Source organism: Protopterus annectens, chromosome 3.part0 (assembly GCF_019279795.1).
Source record: "Protopterus annectens isolate FY-2018-M chromosome 3.part0, PAN1.0, whole genome shotgun sequence".
NCBI classification, from domain to species: domain Eukaryota; kingdom Metazoa; phylum Chordata; order Ceratodontiformes; family Protopteridae; genus Protopterus; species Protopterus annectens.
Window position 1 is genome coordinate 45,328,262 of NC_056731.1, and position 13,160 is coordinate 45,341,421.

Below are 13,160 nucleotides of genomic sequence, written 5' to 3' on the forward strand. Positions count from 1 at the left end.
TTCCTAACGTTATGCAATGGCTTTATTTATGTCAGCATTGCTCCTAAGCTTACTGTGTTTAACAGACTTCTTAGTACTACCTTATCTAAAACTGAACTCAGAGAAACTAGGTCAGTAAGATAAAAAAACACACACTGCAATCAAATCTGATAGTTTCAGTAGTATAACAAGTTGTAGAATCCCTTTGCCAAAACAACTGTATCTCAGAATCTCTGGAAAAAAATTCTTACCAAACTGAATAAACCCGTGCCAAGATTGTCTATTAGATGCAACTTTCTCGTTTACCTGGTTATATTAAAACTACCCATTATTGTTGTTGTCTCTTTCGGCTTTTCCCGGTTAGGGGTCGCCACAGCGGAACTCCGGTCCGCTAATGATTGGCAGCAGATTTTTCACAAAAGCCAAGATGCCAGCTCGGCATTCAACCTTCAACGAAGGCACGCCCATTACGCATGTCTTTCGAACGCCCACCCAACCGCGGGGAGGACATGCAGCCTCCACACAGAAGGCACTCCTCGCACTCCAGCCAAGAATCAATGAGAGAACCTCTTGCTGTGAGGCAACAACGCCTCTGCTGCAAAGTGTCATAAACTCAAATCCTGGCCTCTCGGTCAGCTCTTACTTTTCTGCCTGTACCAACTTGAGTAGTACATCAAGGCCAATATCAACTACCAAAATACACATTCCTCTACTTCTCAGTCATCTCGCCAGGGCTCACCTAATGTGTTAATGTTAATAGACATTCTCAGAACAAACTACCCTACAACATCAGACAGCAAAACTCAGGCATAACACAAAACACACTATAAATCTTGCCACCTAAATGTATAATGCATAAGAAATGAAAATGGACTGCCTAGAAGTTTGGATCACAGAAAACAAAACAGGGTACTTGCCTATTATCGCAACCACACTGCGAGCCTGGGGTAATTTGCAATGTTTTCATGAAACAATTAGTGTTAAACCTCAGAAGGGGTGTGTAAACTCCTAACTACTTTTCAGTGACCTTGCTTGTGGGGCTGGAAGAGGGAAAACGGAAAAATGCCACTCCCTGCGTAGCATCCTTTACCGACGATTTTCAACTGTCACTGAAGGTAATACTCGATCAGGAATGACTAAGTACGGCCTTTTAGTAAAGGAAACCTTATTTCTAGCCCTACTAATAATTCCCCCACATCAGGCACTAAGTAAGAATACTTGTCTTCCTAAAATATTTCGGTAACTGCTGGTAACCAAGGAGGGACAATGGGACACAAACCACCACGGGTACTCACATGTACAGACCCATTGTAAACTCACGAGTGCTCTTTCCAAAGCGAACTGCGGTTCCCCAATTATACAAAAAAAAAGTAGCATTTAACATTAACAGTGGCCAACATCAGCAGGTCTTGCAGTTTTTGCTGTTGTGCAATTGTGTGTCGTACAGTAGCAGATGAATGAAGGGCAAGTGTCATTGTTCCACATGCGGACAACTTTCACTATCATACCTTGTATGCATACTTTTTACAATGCAGCAGTCTTGCACAGGAAAGTAAATATGTACTTCACTTTTATAAAGGAGTCTGCGCCACAGTTCCCAAGTAACTTTGACAAAAGTATTCGGCAGGAGAAGGGCTTGCAAATTAGCCGCTTCTCCTGCTCCAAATGTGGTTGCGATAATACGTAAGTACCCAAGACAGATATTCTGGGTATAACTAAAACCGGCTTTGATGACCCTATGTAGTCTTCAACATTCATAAAAGTATAATTTTCACAATATCCTTAAAAACAAACCTGGTCAAAATAGGTGGGGATGCTCTTGCTCTTAACTCATTTAATCATAAAAAGCACAAGGCTTCTTCTTCTTTCGGCTTTACCTGGTTAGGGGTCGCCACAGTGGATCTCCTGTCCCCTCATGATTGGTAGTTGACTTTTACAGTTTTGAGTTGCCAGTCCGGCACCCAACCTTCCACAGAAGGCACACACATGCACGCACTCACACCTAGGGCCAATCTAGAGTGTCCAATCCACCTACAGCATGTCTTTGGGATGTGGGAGGAAACCGGAGCACCCGGAGGAAACCCACACGACCACAGGGAGGTCATGCAGACTCCCCACAGAAGGTACCCCAGCTGAGGATCAAACCGGAGAACCTCTTGCTGTGAGGCAACAATGCTAACCGCTGCACCACCGTGGTCATCCTATGAACAGCACAAGGCTATTTAACACAATTGCTTCTTGAGATGATCTAAGCCAGGAAACTACCTGCTTCCTAACAGCTTTTCTCCAAAATCATCTACTAAAAATACACATTAACACTTGTAATATCTTGTAAATGATATGAGTTACACAAAATGCAAAACATGATCTCTCTTTGGTAGACAATTGGCTATACACATTGGTGTTAGTATCAAAGGTGTGTCTTTAGATAGCAATACTATATTGCAGACTAATGAAAGAAAAACTGTACTTCATTGCCAAAATACTAGGGTTACGGTCAAACAAAAGGTTGTACATGTGCAAGATGAGGGAACTGTTCACCTGTTCAAGAAGACAAAGTTGCATAATGTTATCATATTGCTGAATCTATGCAAATTATGCATACAATTTCACAATATTTTAAAGCAATATTTTTTCATAAATTGTTTTTTTCAAACATATTCCTGCCTTTCCCTAAACCCCACTCCTCCTACAAAACACTCCTCTACATGTATGTTTCCCACACTTTTCATTTATCTCTATGCAATTTGCTCCCATCCTTTTCCTTCATCTCTGTTACAATATTCACTGCTTCAAATATGGCTGGTTTAGACTTTGATTTTCAATGTCACTTCATGTGCTCTGTCTAGAACTCTCTTAAGGTTTCTGTCATCCTCTGCTTCACCATTGCCTCCAACCAATAAATCATCTACTATTATGGCACAAGGATAACCTGAAAAAAAATTGCTGTATTGCATGCTGAAAGACTTCACTTGCAGATTTTATTCCAAATGGCATCCTGAGAAATCTATATCTGCCAAACGGGGTACTGAAAGTAGTCAGTAATGAGGATTTGCAATCAGGCATCACTTGCCAAAATGAACTCTGCATCTAAGACAGAAAAAACAGTGGCATTCGGTATTAGGGCTGGGACTTCCTTGACTGTAAGCATTGGATGATACGGTCTCTCTATTGCTTTGTTCAGATCTCTTGGGTCAATACATATTCTGATTTCATCCAAGCGTTTTTTTGTGGGCTGCTACCATGGACGACACCCATTCAGTTGGTTCTGTGACTGGACAAATCACACCTTGCTGCACCATTTTATCCAACTGAGCCTTGACTTTATTCTGCATAGCTATCGGAACTTTCTTCATAGAATACACAACTTTGCCCAACCTGTCATAAAAACATCAGCATACTCTGAGAAAATACCTTCAGTAAAACTGGAACTAAGAAATGTGTTTATGTGACTAACTTCCTTGGTAAAAGAAAGCAGATTCATTCTTAAACTGTCTCTGAGACCCAACAATGACTGCACAGGTTTTCGAACTACATAGAATGACAAGCTGTAACAGTTCCTTGTCATATAACATGAAAGCCCTACTGAACCCTCTGTTTGAAGTTCTTCACTTCCATAAACAACAAGTTTCGCACAACCAGTCATACTGAGTTGTTCATTCACTTTAGCAAAAATATCTGCTGACATAACATTACACTTTGAACCAGTGTCTACTTTGAGCTCGGTAGATTTACCATTGATATGGACAGTACAATACACTTCATTTTTCGTCAACAAATTTACTGCATCAACCTTCACATCAAGTACTATACACCATCTACATATAAAGTGGTCTGCTGCAATTCTACTTGATCAGTTTGCTTTTTTGAGTGGCACTTCTTTATAACTGTGTGAGGTTTACTTGATTTGCAAAACTTTTGAAAATGGTTCAGTTTTTTACACTTGTGGCATTGCTGACCAAATGATGAGCATCTCTCTTCTTTTAGACTCATGGTTTGCACCACGACTGCAACAGCTGACAAAGTTGGATTTGGGTTTTGCTGACTCGCCTGTACTGCACTAAGCAAACTCCTTTCTTAGAACTTGCTGGAAAACTACGTGGTTTCCTTGGTGGATCAGCAGGGGGATGTGGTGGCCATGTGCTTAGGCCTGCTTGTCACGTGTTGCATACTGTCTACATTTGCTCTGGAACCTGCTAAAACCACATTCTTATCGCTTGCAAGCATACTTGTGCGCCTTTCTGCAACTTCATAGATTTGGGCACATCAATAGCTTTACTCAACTTTAAATCACTGTCACGAAGTAAAATCTTTCTCACTGCAGCACTATTAATACCACACGAGTCTGTCCTTTATCAACTTTATCATCTTTCAAATCACCAAACCTATACATTTTAGCTTTGTTTCTCAGGTCAGTTATATAAGCTGCAAAAGTTTTCCCTGGTTTCTGATCTCTTGTGTAAAACAAATGCCTTTCTAATGTAATATTTGCCTGGGGGTTACACATTTCCCTGAATTTATACTTCAAACACTTGGGCTCTTCTTCTCTTGATTCAGCCGGTACAACAATATGACGATCTTCACCTTCTCCCTCATATACTGCTGGTGTATACACTCTCTTTCAATGGCCTCTGACCCAGCTAGGTTTAGCAAAATGAATGCCCTGGTTCATACATCTTTGTCAGAATAATCTGCTTGTATAAAAATACTGTATTCTTGCAAAAATACTCTCGAATTCTCTGCAAAATTCTGATCACTCAAGTGATGAGGGTTTTCAAAATCCGTCTGCCATATTAACACATACCATTGAAGGCTTTTGCAAATATGCATGGACATGCACACAAACACATATATGACAGAAATTTATGCCAGCACTTGTAACTTTGCCCAATAGAACAAAAAGCCTCTGAATAACTGAACTTTGCGAAATAAGTCTCTTGGGCACTGTAATACTCTTGAAATTACTGTACTGTAAGAAATCTTTTCTAAGTGTAAGAAACATTTTAAAATAACTGCACTTTGCGAATAAACAGTACACAGCACACTAACTTCCCCAAAATTGAGGTACTTTGCTAAATAACTTTTTATAGTGCAAGAAACGCTCTGCAATGGCGGCACTTTGCCAACAGACACACCCAGCATAAGAAACTTTTCGAAATGGCTGTATTTGACTGCACTTTATGAAATAGTTGCACTTTGCAGACAAACTCTTCGGAATAAATGCACAGTAATAAGCACACACTATAAGCACTTTTACACTCACTGAGATACTTTGAATAACTCTAGTTATACTCTGAATACAATATGAAGTAGTAGTCAAGCCAAACACAGCACTTTGCCAAAACATGCAGTTGTCTTGCTTTATTTACAATTAATGTGCCTTTCTTTCCCTTAGTATATTTGTTTTGCTCATTTAATCTCTTTTCATGCCCAATGTACTTTTCTTGAGCTCATTTTACTGTAAATATGTTTGTTTTACTTTAAACATGCACATTTTACTCTTAAACATGCTCTTTTTGCTTTGAACATACTCATTTGGTAATTCCATGGTAATTTCTAATCCCTTATGTGCTTTTCTGACAATCGTTTTATCAAATATCTTAAACATTTTGTCTCTCTCACTTGTTTAATAATGCAGTTTGTGCCCTCGTAATGCTCCATTTTATCTTTTTTTTTTTATATAAAATAAACTGTTCATGCAAGTTTTCATTACCTTTGGTTCTTTTCTGGCTCTTTTTTGTGCTTGTTTCTCTTAGTTTACCTTCACTATTACCTCTGCACCTCGTAGCTCTGAATATCAGTCTCTGGAATCCTGGTTCTAACACCATATCACTCATCTAGTCAGAATACAACAGACAAGACTTTGTGGGTTCTGTTCAAACAACTTTATTATGTACAAACACATTAGGACTGAGGCTTAATAACTAACTTAGATAAACTTATAAGCAAACTAGCTATTACACTCACCATGCTCACTCTCTGGCTGCACTCACAAAATTACACTGAACCTAGCAAGTGCTATTCATATGCACATTCAGTCTTTGGAATGCTTCTTAAAGAAACAGCACACGTACTCCATTCTACACTCTTCATATAGCCTCCACCCACAGAAGACAACAGCTCGATTCTTCAGATATTTCCAATTAACTGTAAATGCCTTCCATAGAATTTTTTTTAAATTAAACAGGAAACATCTTTATTATATTACCAGTTATGACAAAGGCAATTATACATTTATATAATGAAAATTAGAAGTTATGTACCTACCATAAAGTTCCATGTTAGTTGTCTTCTCTCGCCTTCATTCTTGCTGGATGGGTTCGGAGCCGATCCTCGGCTCCGACTCGGCACTTGCTAAGCTCGAGAGTCACTTTTACCAGCTCGAGGCAGCCCCATATCCCATGATGCAAGGCGGTAATACCCAGATCTCGTTTGGACCTAGAGGGAAAACTACCTAGCATAAAAAACTTTCCACTAAGGAAAGAAGAGCAAATAGCCTAAAAAGGCTGTAAGGGGAAACCAGATAACTAAACTAAAATTAACTGGTGCCCAAAGAAACAAAATCTTTCAGAGCCAAGGGAGATCAAGGTCTGTCCAGGCAAGGCGGCAGGAGGGAGGGTCGGAAGAAAGAAGGCGAGAGAGAACAACTAACATGGAACGTTATGGTAGGTACATAACTTCTAAATGTTAAGTTGTCAATCTCGCCTTCATTCTTGCTGGATGGGACCGCGTCCCTAGCACCTCTATCCTGGGTGGCTCAATGGAACAGACTCTTGAGAACCGTGGAACCAAAACTGGCTCTATCCCTGGAGGCCAAATCCAATTTGTAATGAGAAACAAAGGTATGAGGAGTGGCCCAAGTGGCTGCTGCACAAATAGTATCTAAGGGTAGCCTAGCCTGAAAGGCTGTAGAAGTGTCTAGGCCTCTAGTGGAATGTGCCTTTGGTTTTGAGCACAGCTGTTTGCCCCTAAGTTGATAAATGTCAGAAATGGTGGAAGATAGCCATCTAGACAAGGTCACTTTGGAAACAGGGAGGCCTTTCTTATTTTCAGCATAAGAAAGAAAGAGCTGATCAGACTTCCTGAATTGTTTTGTTCTGTCCAAATAATATCTGAGTTGGCGGTGAACATCAAGATAATGTAATTTTTGTTCCGATCTGTTGGAATAATTGGGAAAAAATACAGGAGATCAATGGATTGATTTAAATTTGTTTTGAAGCAACCTTGGGCAAAAAGGATGGATTAGTTCTCAAGGATACTCTGTCCTTGTGGAAGACCAAATATGGGGACGAACAGAGAGGGCATGAAGTTCTGACACTCTCCTAGCCGAGGTAATAGCGACAAGGAAGAGTGTCTTCCACAAAAGAAACTTTAGAGAGCATGAAGCAGCTGGCTCAAAAGGAGGAAGAATTAAGGATGTCAGCACTAGATTTAGGTCCCATTGAGGAGGAGGACTCCTGACAGGAGGTTTGAGGAGAAAAACTCCTTTCAGAAAAGCTCTACAAAGCTTGTGGGACATAATGTTGTGATCTGCAAACCCGACATGAAAGTTCGAGATTGCAGCCAACTGAACTTTGACCGTGGAAGATGAAGAACCCGAGTGAAAGATTTCCGCAAGAAAATCCAAAACTGCATGAACAGGGGCAGTAAAGGGATCTATGTTCCTTGATTTCTCCCAAAGGGAGAAACGTTTCCACTTGCTAGAGTAAATCCTTCTAGTACAGGATTTAAGGGAAGCCACTATGATATCCCTAACAGGGTTAGAGATCATAGGAAGCCTGGCTAAGGAAGGAAGTGGAGCAACCAAGCTGTGAGGTTGAGAGAAGGAATGGACCGGTGCAGCTGACCCGATTGGTGGATCAGAAGATCTGGCACTGGGTACAGATGCCATGGCTGCACCAAAAGATGACGATGAAGGAACGGAAACCAAATTTGTCGAGGCCAATACGGGGCAATGAGAATCATTTTCGCTCTCAAAACGGTAGCTTTCTGGAGTACCTGTGGTATCAATGGAAAGGGAGGAAAGGCATAAAGAAGTCCCTGGGGCCAACCTTGGGTAAGAGCGTCTCTGGGGAAATGGCCCGGAAGTGGGAAGAGAGAGAAGAAGGCTGGGCATTTGCTGTTTTGGGGAGTAGCAAAAAGATCGCAACATGGGCGGCCCCACTTCTGAAAAATCTCCTCACTATAGATTGCTTGAGAGACCACTCGTGAGGCATGAGTATAGCTCTGCTCAATCTGTCCGCTAAAATGTTGGTTTTCCCAGGGATATGCGTTGCTACCAGAAACCGATGAGAGGAGATCGCCCATTGCCAAAGTCTGAGAGCCTCTCGACACAAGGGGTAGGACTTGGTTCCACCCTGCTTGTTGATGTACCACACTACGGACATGTTATCCGTGTGAACTGCAATTGTTCCCAAGGGAAGAAAGTCGTTGAGGGCTTGCAACGTTAAAAGCACTGCTCTCATCTCTAGGACATTTATGTGCAGGTGGTATTCAAACAGTTGCCACGTCCCATGAACCATCCTGCCCTGATAATGACCCCCCCCCACCCGATCAGGGAGGCGTCCGTAGTGACTGTGGCTACAGGGCCGGGGAAACAAAGGGTCTGCCCTGATGGACCTGGGTAGAAAAAAGGTTTTTGCAAGTTTGTGTCACCAGAATCTGGTGACGCATGGGAAGCTGTTGGAAGGACCATTGGGTGAACAACATCCATTGAAGGAGACGCATGTAAAAACGGGCCAAAGGAAGGAGAGTAATGGCAGTTGCCATGAGGCCCAATACTTTTAGGACCAGTCTGGCTTGCACCTTTTTGCTGGCAAGGATGATCCACACATGGTTTTGGATATCTAGGATTCTCTGGCTTGTGAGTTTTGCTGACATCCAAACAGTGTCTAAATTTGCACCTATAAAAGTAATAGACTGGCAGGGCAATAAGGAGGATTTTTCGTAGTTGATCGAAATTCCTAATTGAGTGCAGAGATTTAGGGTGTAATCTCTGGCTTGGAGAAGTTGATGCCTGGTGGTGGCTGAGAGGAGCCAGTCATCGAGATACGGAAACACCTTTAATCCTTGACGTCTCAGGTGAGCCGTGACCACTGCCATGCATTTGGTGAACACTCTGGGGGCTGTAGTGAGACCAAAGGGCAGGGCTCTGAATTGAAAATGACTGGACCCCAGCCGAAAGCGGAGAAACCTTCTGGAGCGTCTGTGGATTTTTATGTGATAGTACGCATCCTGAAGGTCTATTGAGCACATCCAGTTGTCTTTGCCTAAGAAGGGCAAAATCGACTGAAGTGTGACCATCCGAAATCTTGTCTTTTTCACAGACTTGTTGAGTCTGCTGAGGTCCAATATTGGTCTCCAATCTCCCGTCTTTTTGGGAACCAAAAAGAACCTTGAGTAGATTCCGGGCTCTGAATGGTCTGTTGGAACTGGCTGAATGGCCCTTTTTTGTAGAAGCTTTGATACTTCTAATTTTGCGATTTCCCTTAGACCGGGTGGAACATCTGGAAGGGAATTTTTGTGAGTAAAGGGACTTTCCTCGAAAGGAATCTTGTAACCCTCGGATATGATCGGCTGTACCCATTTGTCTTGTGAAAGGGAAAGCCAGGCTTCTGGGTACAGCGATAATCTTCCCCCGACTGCCTCCAAGGATGGACAGTCGGGCAACACCTCAGGGATGCTGGAAGGGCTTGTCAGAGAGAGGCTCTCTGCTGCCCAGGTTCGGCGGACCCCCTCTGCCCCTAGGGCGGCGTCTATTATTATTACCACCTCTGCCTCTAGGGGTAAACTGACCACGTGTGTCCAGCGTGACTCCCTGAGATTTACGGAACCACATCTTTCCCCCCTTCTGTCCTTTAGGGTAAGGCCTAGAAGGGGTGGAAAAACGGACTCCTACGGCAGAAAGAGTCTTGCCGTCTTGCTCACACCTGGTCAACGTATCCTTCACCTGAGGACCAAACAATGTTGACCCATCGAAGGGAGAGTTTGTGAAGGATGCCTTAAAGGGGTCTGCAAAATTACAGAGCCGCATCCAGGACTGACGTCTAAGAGCCACTCCTGTCCCTGCAGCTCTACTCGCTCCATCTGCTGCATACAAAATTAGCCGCATGGAGGAGTTGGTTATGGAGTTAAGGATTCCTAGCTGAGAAGCAATCTTGTCCTGAGCCCCTGCAGCTGTAGGATCCTGTACTACTTCACCTAATTCTTTAAGGATGTCCCTTTGAAGTCTGGTAAAGTGACATAAGTAGTTCAGTGAACGCATGGCAAAGGTCGCTGAGGAAAACATCCGCTTACCATACCTGTCCATGGTCCTAGAATCCTTGTTAGGAGGATGGACTGGTACGGAAGGATCTGCAAGTTCCTTCTTGATGGCGGCCGCCACCACCATGGCATCAACAGGGACACCTTTTGTAAGAAATTGTTTCTCGGAAGGGGCTGTAATAAATTTAGAAGGCCTCCTGGGAACTGGTTCCACGGAATCAGGAGATGCCCACGCCTTCCGAGCTATCACCTCCATGAGGGGGTCGAAAGGCGGAGACACCCAGGAGGTGGAGGGTTGAGATCCAAACGCCTCTAGGTATACCGACTCAACCTCGGAGGGATTAATGGAGGGCCAGTTTCCCCTCTGTTTTAGGAGTTCTAGGATGTCTGAAAAAGAGACATCCTCAGAGGGGGATCTTGGGGACCCCTCCGACTCATCTAAGTCGGTACCTGAAGTTGTAGACTCAGGGGAGTCAAGGTGCTTCCTCTTACAGGTCCTCTTACGCGGAGGATCTCCTGACGGATCAGGAGAATCATCGGAAGAGGGGGTTCTTCCCAGTGGGGAAACCTGAGGCGGTGGATCTCTCGGTCCAGGAGCAAGAGAGTGGGAAGAGACATCTACAGGCACCATAGAGGGAGGAGCTAAGGGGATAGACTGCTGACTGAGCCCGGGGGCCAGCACACTCCTCATCACCTCGAAGGCTCCCCTCCCAGGGAGATCGGAGAGACCCTGCTCCGAAGAAACAGGGGCTCCCGGGCCCACCGAAAGGGAAGGCTCTGAGGCAGATGTCGGAGCCGAGCTCACCAAGGCCAAAGCCCCGAGGGGAAGAGCAGGGTCGGACAAGGGTCCGATGCTACTCACCCCCTCGGAGCAGACCAGGGAAGCCCGACCACCGGATCCCTCCAAGGAAGGTCTCGAGGAGGAGATAAGAGTAGAAGCTGAAGGAGCAGAAAGGGGTGGTATCTGCCTTGCAGCCGTAGCAGTGACTATTCAAATAGACTCCGGCTCCGAGCTCTGGAGGAGAGTCGAAGGAGGAACTTGAAGAGGGTGTGGACTAGCAGTAGTCTGTTGAGACGGCCTATGAAGCATTTGGGCTAGTGCCTGTGATTTTAACAATCTGCTTACCACTCTCTCCAAATCGTGGTCTGAGAGCCTGGAAGACCTAGATGATCGGCTCCGATGGCTCCGCTCCGAAAGAAGAGGAGAGGTCAGAGCTGACAGTATCGGCTCCAAAGAGGGAGACCTGGAACGCTTCCTCGACGGAACCATCGGAGCCGAAGAACCCTCGGTTCCAGACGGAGCTGACAACTTATCGGCTCCAAGCCTGGTCTAAGATGTATCGGCTCCCGCTGGAGCCGATACAGGCAAGGAAACAATGGTATCGGAGCCGGCCGGCGCCGATACCGAAGCCTTAGACACATGGTGGTCGGAGCCAGTCGGAGCCGACACCAATGTGGCAGTTAAAGTATCGGCACCGATAGCTATCGGTGCCGAAGATTTAGTCAAAATAAGATCGGCTCCAGCCGGAGCCGATCTCGACTCCAAAAGAGTCAGAGCCAGGGCCGAAGGCTTAGTAGCAGAAGCCTGGGCCTTGGAGGTCTTAGAGGGCTTGCCCGAAGCAGACTTGGCCGGGGAGCCCTCTGGTTTAAGTAGTCCTCTTAAAATTAATTTATTTCTCCTTTCCTGCAGGACTCTCTGGCTGAAAGAGTGACAAATAGCACAGGAGTCCTGCAGGTGGAGAGGTCTCAGGCAATAGATACAAGAAGTGTGACCGTCTGTCAGAGACATCTTCTGACAGCACGATTCACACTTCTTGAAGCCTGAGACCCTCTGTTCTTTGGACATAGTGAGCACACACACAACACACTACTCACACAGTCCCAGATTCAGAAATTTAACTTAAAATGGGGAAAAAATAAACCCACACACACACCCTGACAGGAAGGGATGGGAGGGGATTGAAGGCCCGACTAAATAAAAAACAACTAGGGAAAGAGAAAACTAGAGCTAGAGACCCTACAACTATCTAAAAGTGTCAAATAAACTAATATATGAGAGAAAATTAGGAATGGGGTGACTAACATTTGTATGACAAATTACTTACCAAGAGCTGGTAAAAGGAATACCTCATCAGCGAAGCGGCAAACGAGATCTGGGTATTACCGCCTTGCATCATGGGATATGGGGCTGCCTCGAGCTGGTAAAAGTGACTCTCGAGCTTAGCAAGTGCCGAGTCGGAGCCGAGGATCGGCTCCGAACCCATCCAGCAAGAATGAAGGCGAGATTGACAACTTAACATCAAACATTAACATAATTTTAGTTGCAAACATTATACATCACTTACCTATCCAGTTACTATCAAACATTACACAGCTCATTCAAATCCTGCCTTCTTTTAAACCTCATTCTTCACCTGTAGGTGGTGTTCCTCCAATTTCCATTTTTTCTATGTAATTTGCTCCTATCCTTTTCTAAAAATCCTACTTTGTGTTGTTTTATCTCTGTTACTAAATTCACTACTTCTAGTACAACTGGTTTAGACTTGGATTTCTATTTCCAAGTAACTGCTTTTTTGGCAGCCATCATAATTAGACTCAGCAAGGCCTTACTCTGTCAAGGCAATTCCGATTCTGTATCACAGCTCAAAAATAATTTCCTTAGTCATACCAGTTTGCGCACCCAGTATTTTTGATAAAAATATTCGGCAGGAAATGTTTAAACTCTGCCAACACATTACACTCAGAAAACATGTTCCCAACTACCTCTTTCTTCCACGTCACATATCCAACATTACCTATCTACTTGAGGACATATTCTTTGGAGTCTGCTTGGGGTATAAAAATACCCATGTAAACATTTCCAAGAAAAGTCCCCAAATCTTCTAGACATTGTTGCATATTTTGGAGATATACATATA

The 13,160-nt window shown here is 43.9% G+C and overlaps 1 protein-coding gene across 1 annotated transcript in view; it reads right to left on the reverse strand.

Moving 5' to 3' along the window:
- Positions 1–13,160, reverse strand: part of MLLT10 (MLLT10 histone lysine methyltransferase DOT1L cofactor) — a 2,165,838-nt gene that overhangs the window by 251,541 nt on the left and 1,901,137 nt on the right. The window lies entirely within an intron of this gene.